We start from the raw sequence: 12,290 nt of genomic DNA, 5'->3' as shown, positions 1-12,290 counted from the left end.
GATTTTGCCTTGACGACTTGGCAAAGTGAGAGCAATTCATTATTAGTCATTCTCTCAGGGTGGAACAATTAGGTCTTTTTCTGCCACCCAGCTTATCTCCTGCTGTCCTCTGACTATTTCCAAGCAACAGAAATTCACAGGTCATGCCTTCACCTATCCCCACACCCTGTATATCTCCCTTCTTCTGTGATGCCTCATCAAGGTGTTCATGGTGCCCTGAGTTTATTACTCCAGAGTTCCATATTTAAACCCCAGTGACAGTGAATACATACAATCTTTGAATTTCTACAAGTAGATATTCTTTTTTTCTCTACTTAATTAATCCTCCCTCTTCCTTTCCCCTTTCCTTTTCATTTTATCAGTTTAGTATGCCTCCATTAAAAAAAAAAATCTCTCCTCTCCAACCTCAACATCAATTTTCCTCAGTCCAAATTATTAGAGCCTCACAGTAGATTTAGGGAAACATACTTAAGTCTTGGCATAGAAATGAGGCAATAAATGTGTATCTATTAAAAAAATTAAACTATGATATTTTAATTACATATCCAAAATTCAAAAACACTAAATAATAGTTTTCAGATCACTATAGAGACACTTTAACAAAAGAAACAACATGAGGTGGTAAGGATTTCAAATGAAACAGGAGTTTAATGGTCATCACTGTTCTGGACACATTGAACCATATTACTTAAAGCATCAATAGAACATAGTCTTACTTTAAAGTCTTGGTGACAGAAAGTTACTGATCACAACTCCTCCAAATTCCTAAGAAACTTTGTCAACTCTCTTGTCCTCTTATCTCCAATCCTTCAGTTTCTTATGGATGTTATGTAGATCCCTTTATATATGTTAAAAGAAGACTTTATCATAAAAATCAAAGAGATTGTTATTTGATTTTTTTTTTTAACTTGGAAAGCTCTACTCATTTTTTTCCAACTAAATGTAAAGAGGAATTCTTGCCAATGGTTCTCAAAGTTTTCCAAAAAACTGAAAAGGAAGGAACACCCAAAGCTCATTTTCCAAGGCCAGCATTACCCTGATATCAAAGCCATGTAACCAAACTGCAAGAAAACTACAGTTCAATATCCCTGATGAAGATGCAAAAATTCTCAAAAAAATTCTAGCAAACCAAATTCAACAGTACATTAAAAGAATCATACACCATGATCAAGCAAGATTTTTCCCTGTGATGCAAGAATGGTGTAACACGTGGAAATCAATAAATGCAATACCACATTAATAGAATAAATGATGAAAATCATATGATCCTCTTGATTGATGTAGAAAAAGCATTTGAAAAAATTCAACACCCTTTCATGACAAAAGCTCTCAACAAACTGCGTATAGAAAGGACATACCTCAATATAATAAAGGCCATAAATGACAAACTCAAAGCTAACACCATATCCAACCTTGAAAAACTAAAAGTTTTTCTTTTAAAATCAGGAGCAAGCCAAGGGTGCCCTCTCTCACCACTATTGTTTAACATAAGATTGGAAGTCCTAGTCAGAGCAATTAGGTAAGAAATTAGATAAGATCCAGCAATTCCACTTCTGGGTTTATACCCAAAGGAGATCAAACACTATCTTGAAAATATGTATATACACATACATTTATTCCACGTTTATGTTCACTTGCCAAGACATAGAAACAATGTAAGCATCTATCAGTGCATGCATGTATCAAGAAAATGGCATAGATGTATATGGATATATATATAAAATATATATATATATAATATATATATATATAATGGAATATAATTCAGCCATACAAAGAAGAAAATCTTGTCATTTGTGAGAGCATAGGTGGACCTCGAGAGCATTATGCTAAATGTAGTAAGTCAAAGAAAGAAAAATACTGTATTATCTCACTATATCTGGAAAGTTAAAAAAAATAAAGTGTGGCTTGTCAGTCTTTTGGCTTTACTTAAGATTGGACAAATGTCTACTAGTAGGTAGAATAAGAAGAGTGTTGGGTTCAACTTCTTGTCCTTCCATTTTCTTAGACTCTTGAGCCTCAATTTGTCTCAGTAACCCTTCAGATATTATTTATATATATATTTATATCTACCTATATATGTCTAATATTTTATGCATCTTTTTTAGTTGTTTTCAGTGGAATGGTTTTTAGAATAATATGAACTAGGAAAATTGCCAAATGGTAAATTAAGCCAGAAAATTCCTGTGTTAAATGCTGTATATTTAAGGACATTAAATCATAAGCTAAAATTTTAAATATTGCGATACTATTGGAAAAGAAATTTCAGTCTTAGAAATAACCATCTAATTCACAGTGATGAATTCTTATAATGGAGTAGTAGGGCAGAGATGGGTGTTAGTACAGATTTCAGATGCTGTCTTACACTTTCCAGTACCAGAGCAAAGCAGAGGGGTAAAACAATATTTTTTAGGAAATTCACAGCAAAAATTTAGAAGACCTTTGTAATTTATTTCCCAAAATAATGTATATTTTTTGCTCAACTTTAACACATAGCACACTATGATCATTACTATTCATGCATAGCCAATAAAAAATAAACAGAGTTGATCTGAATCCTCCAAAAATTATCCAAGAACATATACTTCATTTCATTTTTCCATGCTATGTGCTATGTTTCAGTTAATTTTTCTTTGTAGTTGAATACGATGTTCTAAAAGTTTGAACATCCTATTGTGTTAAGACTAGCACACCATATGGTAGGGGTAATCAAGATAATTAAAAATGGTAGGCATTCTGGGAACAGATTATTGCAAAAGTAAAAAGGTCAATGAGAACATATTTTGGAAGGTAAAGTTCAAAATCTCATTCTCCTTGAATCATATCTCTTCCTTACTTCAAGACAGTTCGCTTTTCCTGAAAACGCTGTCCTCAGTCAACTGACAGAAGTTTTTATAGAATATTCTTTTGCAGTAAGATAGTGCCTTAAATGAGCAGAGGTGACAGCAGGACAGGCAGAGGAATGGGCAAAGCATGCCCTATTTATCTGCTTCATTATGAGATTTTTTTTTCTAAAATATTCATGAATACTGAACTGAATTTCTCTGTGATACAGAGGACAAGCACAAAAGACTGTCCATACCTACTGAAATGGTCCAATAATTAGATACCATTTTTAGCTCTAAAAGTTTGAATTTATTTTTATTTTACTTTTACCCTAAGATTAGAAAGAAGCCAATCTTCTAATTTCACATATTGGAAGAATTAGTCTTCAGAATTCTAAAAAAGACTGAATAGCATTGGATGATTAGTGCCCTACATTGCTGACCTACTTTATTTTTTCTGTTTAGTTCCTTTATAATTATGAACTATTAGAGCTGCCTGTAACTTCAAAAGGCAGTGTTTATGATTCTGTAGAATGGAATTTTAAGCTTCACGTGGATATGTGGTCATAAGATTGTATTATTTTTTCAACAAATATTTCCTATTTTGGTGGAAAGTTTCATATAGTCCACTTTTGTTGAGAAATTGTAAATAATTGGTTTAGAAAATAGTCTGTTGAAAAAATAATTTTATTTTGTGGAGGGTCACGGGTTACTTTTTCATGGCCCTTTAGTCTTTCACAAGATGACCATAAAATACTTCAGCCTTGTTTCCTGACACTTTTTTATCACTTCTGAGCTGCAGCCATGGGCCTTCCGGCTAGCATGTGAATATGCTGTGTTTGCTTACTTGGCCCTGACTTTGCACTTGCAGCTTCCCTGGTGTGAATGTTCATTCTCCCTTACCTTCATGCTCAGGACTAAGTTCAAATGGTATCTTTCTGATAACTCCAAGTCTTTATGTAAAAAGTCATTCCTATATTGTGGCAATTAAGACACACTATGTTACAATTATTTGTCAATGGTGTTTATTTCTCCCTGTGTAGTTTGAATTCCTGAGGGCAAAGATAGTATTGTGTTATTATTCTTTAAATTACTGATATTTAATGTGGTGCTAGACATGAGTAAATAATTAATAAATCTTTACTGAATAAAAAAGCATGAATCTAAACGAAAATTCCAAAAGCCAGCATTTCTTTTGACAGAACATACTTCAAATTTAGGTTTTCTTTCTTCTTGTTATTGCTTAACTCAACACTATACTGGAAGAACAAAAGTATATCTTTTTGCTAATACATGTGTCTCTGAAATATCAGATACTTGATAATCTATTATTTCTATAGATACGCAGATTTTATTACTAAAATATATTCTTTTTAAAATATTTTTTAAATTTATTTCTTATTTTTTTATAAACATATAATGTATTTTTATCCCCAGGGGTACAGGTCTGTGAATCGCCAGGTTTACACACTTCACAGCACACACCATAGCACACACCCTCCCCAATGTCCATAACCCCCCTCCCCCTCTCCCAACCCCACCTCCCCCCAGCAACCCCCAGTTTGTTTTGTGAGATTAAGAGTCACTTATGGTTTGTCTCCCTCCCAATCCCATCTTGTTTCATTTATTCTTCTCTTATCCCCCTAATCCCCCATGTTGCATCTTCACGTCCTTATATCAGGGAGATCATATGATATTTTTCTTTCTTCGATTGACTTATTTCACTAAGCATGATACCCTCTAGTTCCATCCATGTTGTCACAAATGGCAAGATTTTATTTCTTTTGATGGCTGCATAGTATTCCATTGTGTATATATACCACATCTTCTTTATCCTAAAATATATTCTTTTGAAAGAATGTCCATATGGTTGTGTCTAGATAGACTGATCTGTCATCCCTTTAGAAGTTTTTAGAATATGTATAATGAGTGATGGCAATAATGTATTTATTGGTTCAGTTTTAACAGATTATCACACCAGCTCACTTGGGATAGAGCCCTTTGCGGCATCAGGAGATGGGAAGACATCAAATGTCTTTTTGATGGGATATTTAAAAAAAAATTATTATGCTATGTTAGTCACCACATAGTACATCATTAGTTTTTGATGTAGAGTTCCAAGATTCATTGTTTAATGGGATATTCTTTCTCTCTGGCATCTTAATGCCACTACTTATCAGGAAAGAAGGAATTGGCTGTCTTTCTCAACATAAAGAAAGAATTTACATTTCTTTAAGTGAGAACCAACTTTTAGTCAAAAAATTACATTTGGAGATTGTCACCATTTTGTTTAGTTACAGTAGAAACTAACACATTATTCAGAAGAAGACAGTATTCTCATGATCATATCCAGTATTCAGTCAGAGGAATTTCACTATAGTATGAAATTACCCGGATCAAGAAATAAATATGCTAGTAAATAAATTTGCCAGTAAAGAATTTACCTTCATAGGAAAATAATGACTTGTTTAAGGAGAAAAATGTTCTGAGGTTACTTAGAAATTTTCTTATGAAATAAATATTTTCTGCTTACTTATATTTTTTTAGTACTCCTGTGCACAGGGCGTTGCTTACCTATTTATTAATTCTGGATGCTACTCAAGTGCAACCTACAGCCAGATTTTTCAAGTTTGATGGCCTTCTTCAGAATCATTAATATTTCTCTTATGTTCTCCAGTATTTCAGGTAATCATGCATATCCAATGCACAGACCAGCAAATCCATTAAGCGTCTATAGACTTCCAACTGTGTTTGCTACTATGAGAACATTCAGTTCCTAGAAGTTAAAAACATATCTCTAAGCAGCTCATAAATTCTGGCTTCAGGTTTAAACTAATGTCAGATGCCAGAGTCAATAACCCCCTAAGTTGGTGTGATCTCAATTCCATATGGTCCTATGGATTTGCTTGATTTTAAAGTGCAAATGTGCTACATAGATGATGATGTGAGTCACTCATTCTTATGGAGTAGCAAGGGATCTTCAGTTCAGATATATAAAGAGATATTCACTACTGAAGTTTGAAGCTTATTTTCTTTAAAATACTTGGAAATGCTGGAAGTAGTCAAGCTTGTGGATCTCAATATTGAGAGTGCATGGTATTCATCAGAGGGGGTGGTTGAGATGACCTACAGGGCCCCCACCATGAGATCATCTGGTTTAATGCCCTGAGTTATGGATGTAGATCCTGGTGATTATGATCTAGGTGGTCCAAAGGTCATACTTTGGGAAACACTGCCTTGAGATTTATAGCTCCTCATCTTTTGTATAAAGTTTGTGAAACAGCTTCAGAACCACAAGGCACTGGTAAAGAGATTCTTCTGATGGGGGAGACATTTAGGAGAAAACTATGAGGACTGAGGAGCAGAGTACTTAGAAGGAAGCTGGAGGACCTAAAATATTTTATTTACTTTAAGAAAATCTTATAACTTATCTGTGTTCCTGATTCATAATGAGGAACCATTTGGGATTATAATCACATTCTAGTGAAAAATGACTGCTGAAATAATTAAGGACATTGGCTTTACATCAATGAGGTGTGGGTATCTTTTGTCTTTGGTGACACTGAAGTGAGGTTCCACTCAATGCACCAATCAAGCCTGTATCCCTGGATCAGACTCTCTATACTTTTCCCCGGTGCATCTCACAGGGGAGGACAAATACGCAAAGATGAAGACTGTATAGTTGGGGTCAGATTATAAAAGGATCCTCCATAAGAAGCATTATAATTTTGCTCCATAGAAAAGAGGGTGGAGCTGAGTTCTGCTTCTCAGTATCAATCAAAGCTAGAAATCTAGTGGGAGACCTGAATAGTCAGGCATCAGTGTAGAGGAGTGGTTGCAAATATACACCTTGCTAACATATTCCAGGAGGAGGGCACCAGCCATGTGTGAGCTTAACCCACCTTGAGGCTAAGGAGTGGAGGACAGAAATGAGTCAAGTGAACACTCAGAGCTGTCATTCATTGTGTGTAATTCAATTAGCTACTATTTTCTGTTTGTTCATGCATTTACTTATATGTGCATTCATTCTCTCCTTTGTTGATTCTACTAACATTTCTTATGTTAATAATGGAAATAATAATGGAAATAATAACTGTGGAATTTAGTCTAGTGAGGGAAACAGATTAAGACCAGTCATTATAGTACTGGATGGTAGGTCCTGTGCTAGAGAAAGATGTGATGCTATGGGAGCACAAAGGAAGGAGACTTTGCTCAGACTTGAGGGAGTTTAGGAAGGCTTTCCAGTGGCAGGAGAATCTGAGCCCCAGAGGAAGAGTATTATTGGTCAAGGAGTTGGAATAATAGTGTTGCGACAAAGGAAATAACTGTGAGAGTCAAGAATTGTGAGAGTGAAAAGAATTGAGTGAATCATTCTGTGATCAAGAAACCAAAAAACCAATATGTGCATAGAACAACTTGAAACCTGAGTGCATATGTAGCATGGGGTGGACCTCTGTGAACATGGAGAAAATGAAATTCTTCGGATCTAGGGAATTTAAAGATGAGTAAGGCAGACCACTGCCCTCTGAAGTTTATATCTGGGGATTGTGTTTCTGTTCCTTTTCTATAACTTTTTAGATAATTTGGGAACTATATGGTCCAAATTCAGTAGATTCTGTCTATCAATTTAGATCCCAATACAAGCAAATCAAACTATATATTTTATTGAAATTGTTATTCTGTAATTAAACTTAAACTAAAAATATCAAAATGATGAAGTTTTATTTAATGGGCAGCATATAGCAAACCTGGACCCACTCCATGTGCTAAACAGTGTTCTGAATGAGTTGAAAATATTAATATAATCTTTACAGGCAACATTATGTAGAGATACTATTTTCTTAATATAGGCGAGGAAACAGAAGCATTGAGAGGTTAAGAAACTTGCCCAAGATACATCAGAACTATTCACAGCAGGAGAAGTTTAACTCCAGACTATATCCTCTCCATTCATGTTATATAGGCTCTCTTATTTCAGAAATGGCTGTGTGGAAAAGTAGAGTGACAGTTTTTCTCTAATGGGTGAGTAGTATGGTTAAGATTCCAGGTGGCTGGTTTCAGGTCAGAAATAGAGAAGTTTCCATCTTTACCAAAGAAAATGTGTGCAGAGGAGGTACCTTTTATAATTCATGAAGATCACTCCAAACTCTTGCAGCCGCACTTATTGGCACAGACACCACCCCAGAGCACTTGGCTTTTGCCAGCTTTGTGCAGATGAGACCTGACAGCATCTCTCCTTGGGTCTGCATGGACACCTCTTGCTTCCTGCTGCAAAGATTCCTGGTTGTTGCTGTGGGAACCTGCTGGGCTCTCACACACATGCAACCTGCACATTCAGGAGAGTTAATGCCTGTAGCATCACCTTGAACCAAAAAGAAGCAAGAGACCAGAGATCAGTGTTTTCTTCTAGCTCTAAGATGCATTTCATAGTGCTCATCTGACGTCCTGTTGGTTTGAACTCTGTTTTAGCAGTTGGCTATTGCAATAATGCAGCCTTAATACTGGCTTTCTCCCTCATTCCCAGGTTGATATTTTCTGGACTTTCTGCTCTGTGAGATCACATTTGCATATAAACTCCTGGCATGTAGACCTGTGTCTCATACTCAGCTTTGGAGGAACACAGGCTGAGACAATGAATTAGGACACTGGTCCAAATGTCAGAGGACCTTGGCAATTCATTATGGAATAAATGGAAGACTATGTCATTGACATTTCTATTCCTAAAGGCATAAGCCTCTTTTTAGGTTATTTAGTTATTTAAAAGAATGTTTTATTTATATATTTGAGAGAGGGAGAGAGAAAGAGAGAGAATGAGCAGGGGGGAGAAACAGAGGAAGAAGGAGAAGAAGATTCCCCGCTGAGTTAGGAGCTAGATGTGACCCTCAATCCCAGAACCCTGGGGTCATGACCTGAGCCAAAGATAGACAGACACTCAATTGACTAAGTCACCCAGCACCCTCTTTTTAGGTTCAAAAAAAAAATGGAAAGATGAAAGGAGTATAAAAGTCTCTACTCTGAGTTTCTCCTTAAGCAAAAGTCCATAAGAATTTCCTCTGAGGTACAGACAGGAAACCCTGAGAAGAAAGAGCCCATTATAATAAAGTCATACAAGCTACATTCATCTCCTGGTTCCATCACAAAGTAGTTACAAAATTTGAGAAAGGTAATACTTTCATAGTTTGTTACCTCCCTTTTCTGGCTGGAACACTGGTATGTGGATGATTGTCACTATTTATCTACACAATACTCCCCAGGGTTGTGTATAACACTCTTACTGGTGTTTAGAATAAATCCTTTGGTTAGCCACATAAAGAACGTCTAGAAGTGTGAAGTTGGTGAGAGTTTTACTCTACTTACAAACTAACAAATTAGCTTGCCCCGCATTTCTAGGTGCTGGCGGAAGAGACAAGATCCCTGGGTCAGAGATGAAGGGCAGTTTATTGCTCACAGCCATAGCAGTAGCTGGAATGTCAGCATTTTGGTGTTGGTTCTTCAGGCCCAACTCACATGACCAGGTGGTACGTATCCTTATATAGTGGGCTGCATTGCGGTCAATGGACTCTGACCTTAGAGAACTCAAATCTTTTATAATGGGAAGATGCCTGCCCTTTTCTCTGGAGGAGTTATCTTTACTAATCTGGACAGTAAGCAAACACGCTCTTTACTTTGGAGGGAAACAGTCTCCATCTTCTAAGGCTATAAGCAGACCTACACTTGGCTCCAGAGACTATTTCTATCTTCCTTTCTATCTTCTCCAGAGGCTATTTCTATCTTCCCAAGCTGCTCACTGCACAAACGTCCTTGAAAATGAAATCTGGATGAAGGGCAGGGCATATAGAAGTTTTAAGAGAGCCATGGAATATTTTCTCCCAGTAGCTTTCCAAAAGTATTGTTTAGAGAGTATGTGTGGTATAGCACTTGCCATGGGACATATGCCTGCTGCCTGGGACAGGGGAGTTTGATTGTCACGAAGTAGATTCATACTGATGCTATCCTTGCACAGGTTAGAATATTTTCTTATCTCATTCCCAGAAAACCCAAGTTGCACAATCTATTGTGAGGAAATGTTACATATCTATGTATGAATATTTATAATAACCAGATTATATATAAAGTTCAGTATAGATGTATAGATATATAACTGAAATTTTCTGATCTCACTATAAATGTATGATTTATTTTATTATTGTTGCCTCTATTTTAAATAGTATTTCCCTGTATTACATTTTATTTGTGGTAGTTTTTGGACTTCTTATGGTCTTCAGAAAGAAAGATACTGCCACATGCCAAGTTTACATAGTAATGATTCTGCAAGGCCTTCACCAAAGGGAAATGTAAATATTACTTGGATAATATACCCTAGGAGAAAAAGGAATTTGCAGACATCTCAAGATGTCTGAGGACATCTGAACTTACTTGATACTTAGGGATTAACATAACCATATTGCACTGTTTTGGGGGGACAAGTAATAAATGGAATCAAGGCTCAGGTGAGACTCATAGTGGGTGGGCTGTTTCCTCAGATTCATACAGTGGTCACTTCCCTGGTTCCTCAAATGTGTAATTGGAGTGGTTATATTGTATTAGTCAGAAGCTCTCAGCCTGGAGGCAAGATAGGATGTTTTTTTTGTTTTTTTTTTTTGGTACAACTGATACGTCAAATTGGTGTTGGTATCTGCTAGGATGGTGTGCGATCTTCCTGAATACGTTAAATAACCTAAATCAATGACAGTGATACGATGTTGTTTTTCCAGTAGGTAGAATAAAATGGTCTAGGAATCAGGGAATGGAGAGGCCCAGTGTGCCCTCACTCCTGTGACCCACTTGAATGAATTTTAGCTTCCTTTCCTTTCAAGTTTATGCTCTAGGGGTTTGGAGGTCCTTGTTCTCAGAAAGGTAGTGCTTTCACAGGGGACATAATGAAAATCATCTTGAACTTTAAACTATTTCCACTGCCTGGTCATTTTGGGTTTGTAATGTCAACAGAGAAGGAGACAAGGAGGGAAGAAAGAAGGGTTGCTGTTTCACAGTGGGGGCAGTTGGGTACCACTGATCCATTAGCGTGTTTCTTGGGAAGTGCTTGCCTGCCTGTGGTGGGTAGTAATAGGCAAGTGCAGCGGCTGTGACCCAAGAATTTTGTGGTGGCAGGGGCTTAGATCCCTCCGATATCAGAGTCTGGGCTGTTACCAGGTAAGCAACCCAGACCAACAGCTGTGCAAGCTGAAGGTGTGGAAAATATAGAACTGATGTCTATTAGAGCCTTGAGACTAGCTAGAGTAGAGAGAGCTTCGCTGAGAAGTCTGCAGTTCAGCTTACTAACCTTTTTATGGGTTTCATTGGCAAATGAGATCAATTAGAATCCTAAAGAAGATGTTCTCAGATGGGAAAACTTATTATTAGAAGCAAGTAGATTTAAACATCTTAAATTAGGGTGGACAGTAGTGGATACTATTATATGCCATCCAGGTGACCTCTTCAGAGCCAAGGTTCAACTTCTCCAATACCAAACACGTTGACTGCTCATGGCTCCGAGCTTTGTTCCAATCTGGGATTAGGAGGGACAATTCCCTTGGTGGAAAGAAGGACATTCCTTCACTTAAGATTATGTTCCTTTGCTTGGGGAAGTCAGCGTTTAATACCTGGTCATCTGGGAGTTCAAAGGTCTGTTTCCCTCGTCTCAGCTTGGGACATCTCTGAAGGGCCATCCTAGAGTTAGATCCCTCCATGCTCTCCATGGGATAGGCTGAAGTTTGGTGTCACTAAGCCACAGTCCAACTTTTCCTTCTGTAAGATCCTCCTTCCATCACTCCATTACATCTGTTATTCTTGAGAGGGTATACCAAGAATCCTCCTGTACACAAGTCTTTTTTTTTTTTTAATTTTTATTTTTTTATTTATTTGACAGAGAGAAATCACAACTAGGCAGAGAGGCAGGCAGAGAGAGAGAGAGGAGGAAGCAGGCTCCCCGTGGAGCAGAGAGCCCGACATGGGGCTCGATCCCAGGACCCCGGGATCATGACCCGAGCCAAAGGCAGAGGCTTTAACCCACTGAGCCACTCAGGCGCCCCTGTACACAAGTCTTAGTGTCTAGATCCAAGAAATCAGAATGAAGACTACCTGCACATCTGTATCAGATAGTTTTGGGCAATATAAATTAGTAACAGCATGCCACCTTTGGTTTAGTATTTACCAAGTTTGGACTGAGGGTGAGAGGTTTGAGGTGAATGAGAATACAGGTATTACAGAACTCAGTAGCTTTTTATAGCAGATGATCCAATAAAGAGAAGGCAAAGTGCATTTTCTCTTTCGGTAACGATTATAAAAGAAGAAACATAAGAGGACACCCTCCCTTTTCTGAAGCTCTGATGCCTGCAGAAACCTGGAAGAGAGAGGCTGCTCTGACTTGGGTGTGGACAACTTTGTCTTCAGCACATGAAAGGCAAAACTGGGTCTGCCAGGGGTGGA

This window comes from Meles meles, chromosome 4, assembly GCF_922984935.1.
Source record: "Meles meles chromosome 4, mMelMel3.1 paternal haplotype, whole genome shotgun sequence".
Classification (NCBI taxonomy): Eukaryota; Metazoa; Chordata; class Mammalia; order Carnivora; family Mustelidae; genus Meles; species Meles meles.
This window is presented reverse-complemented; position numbering follows the sequence as displayed.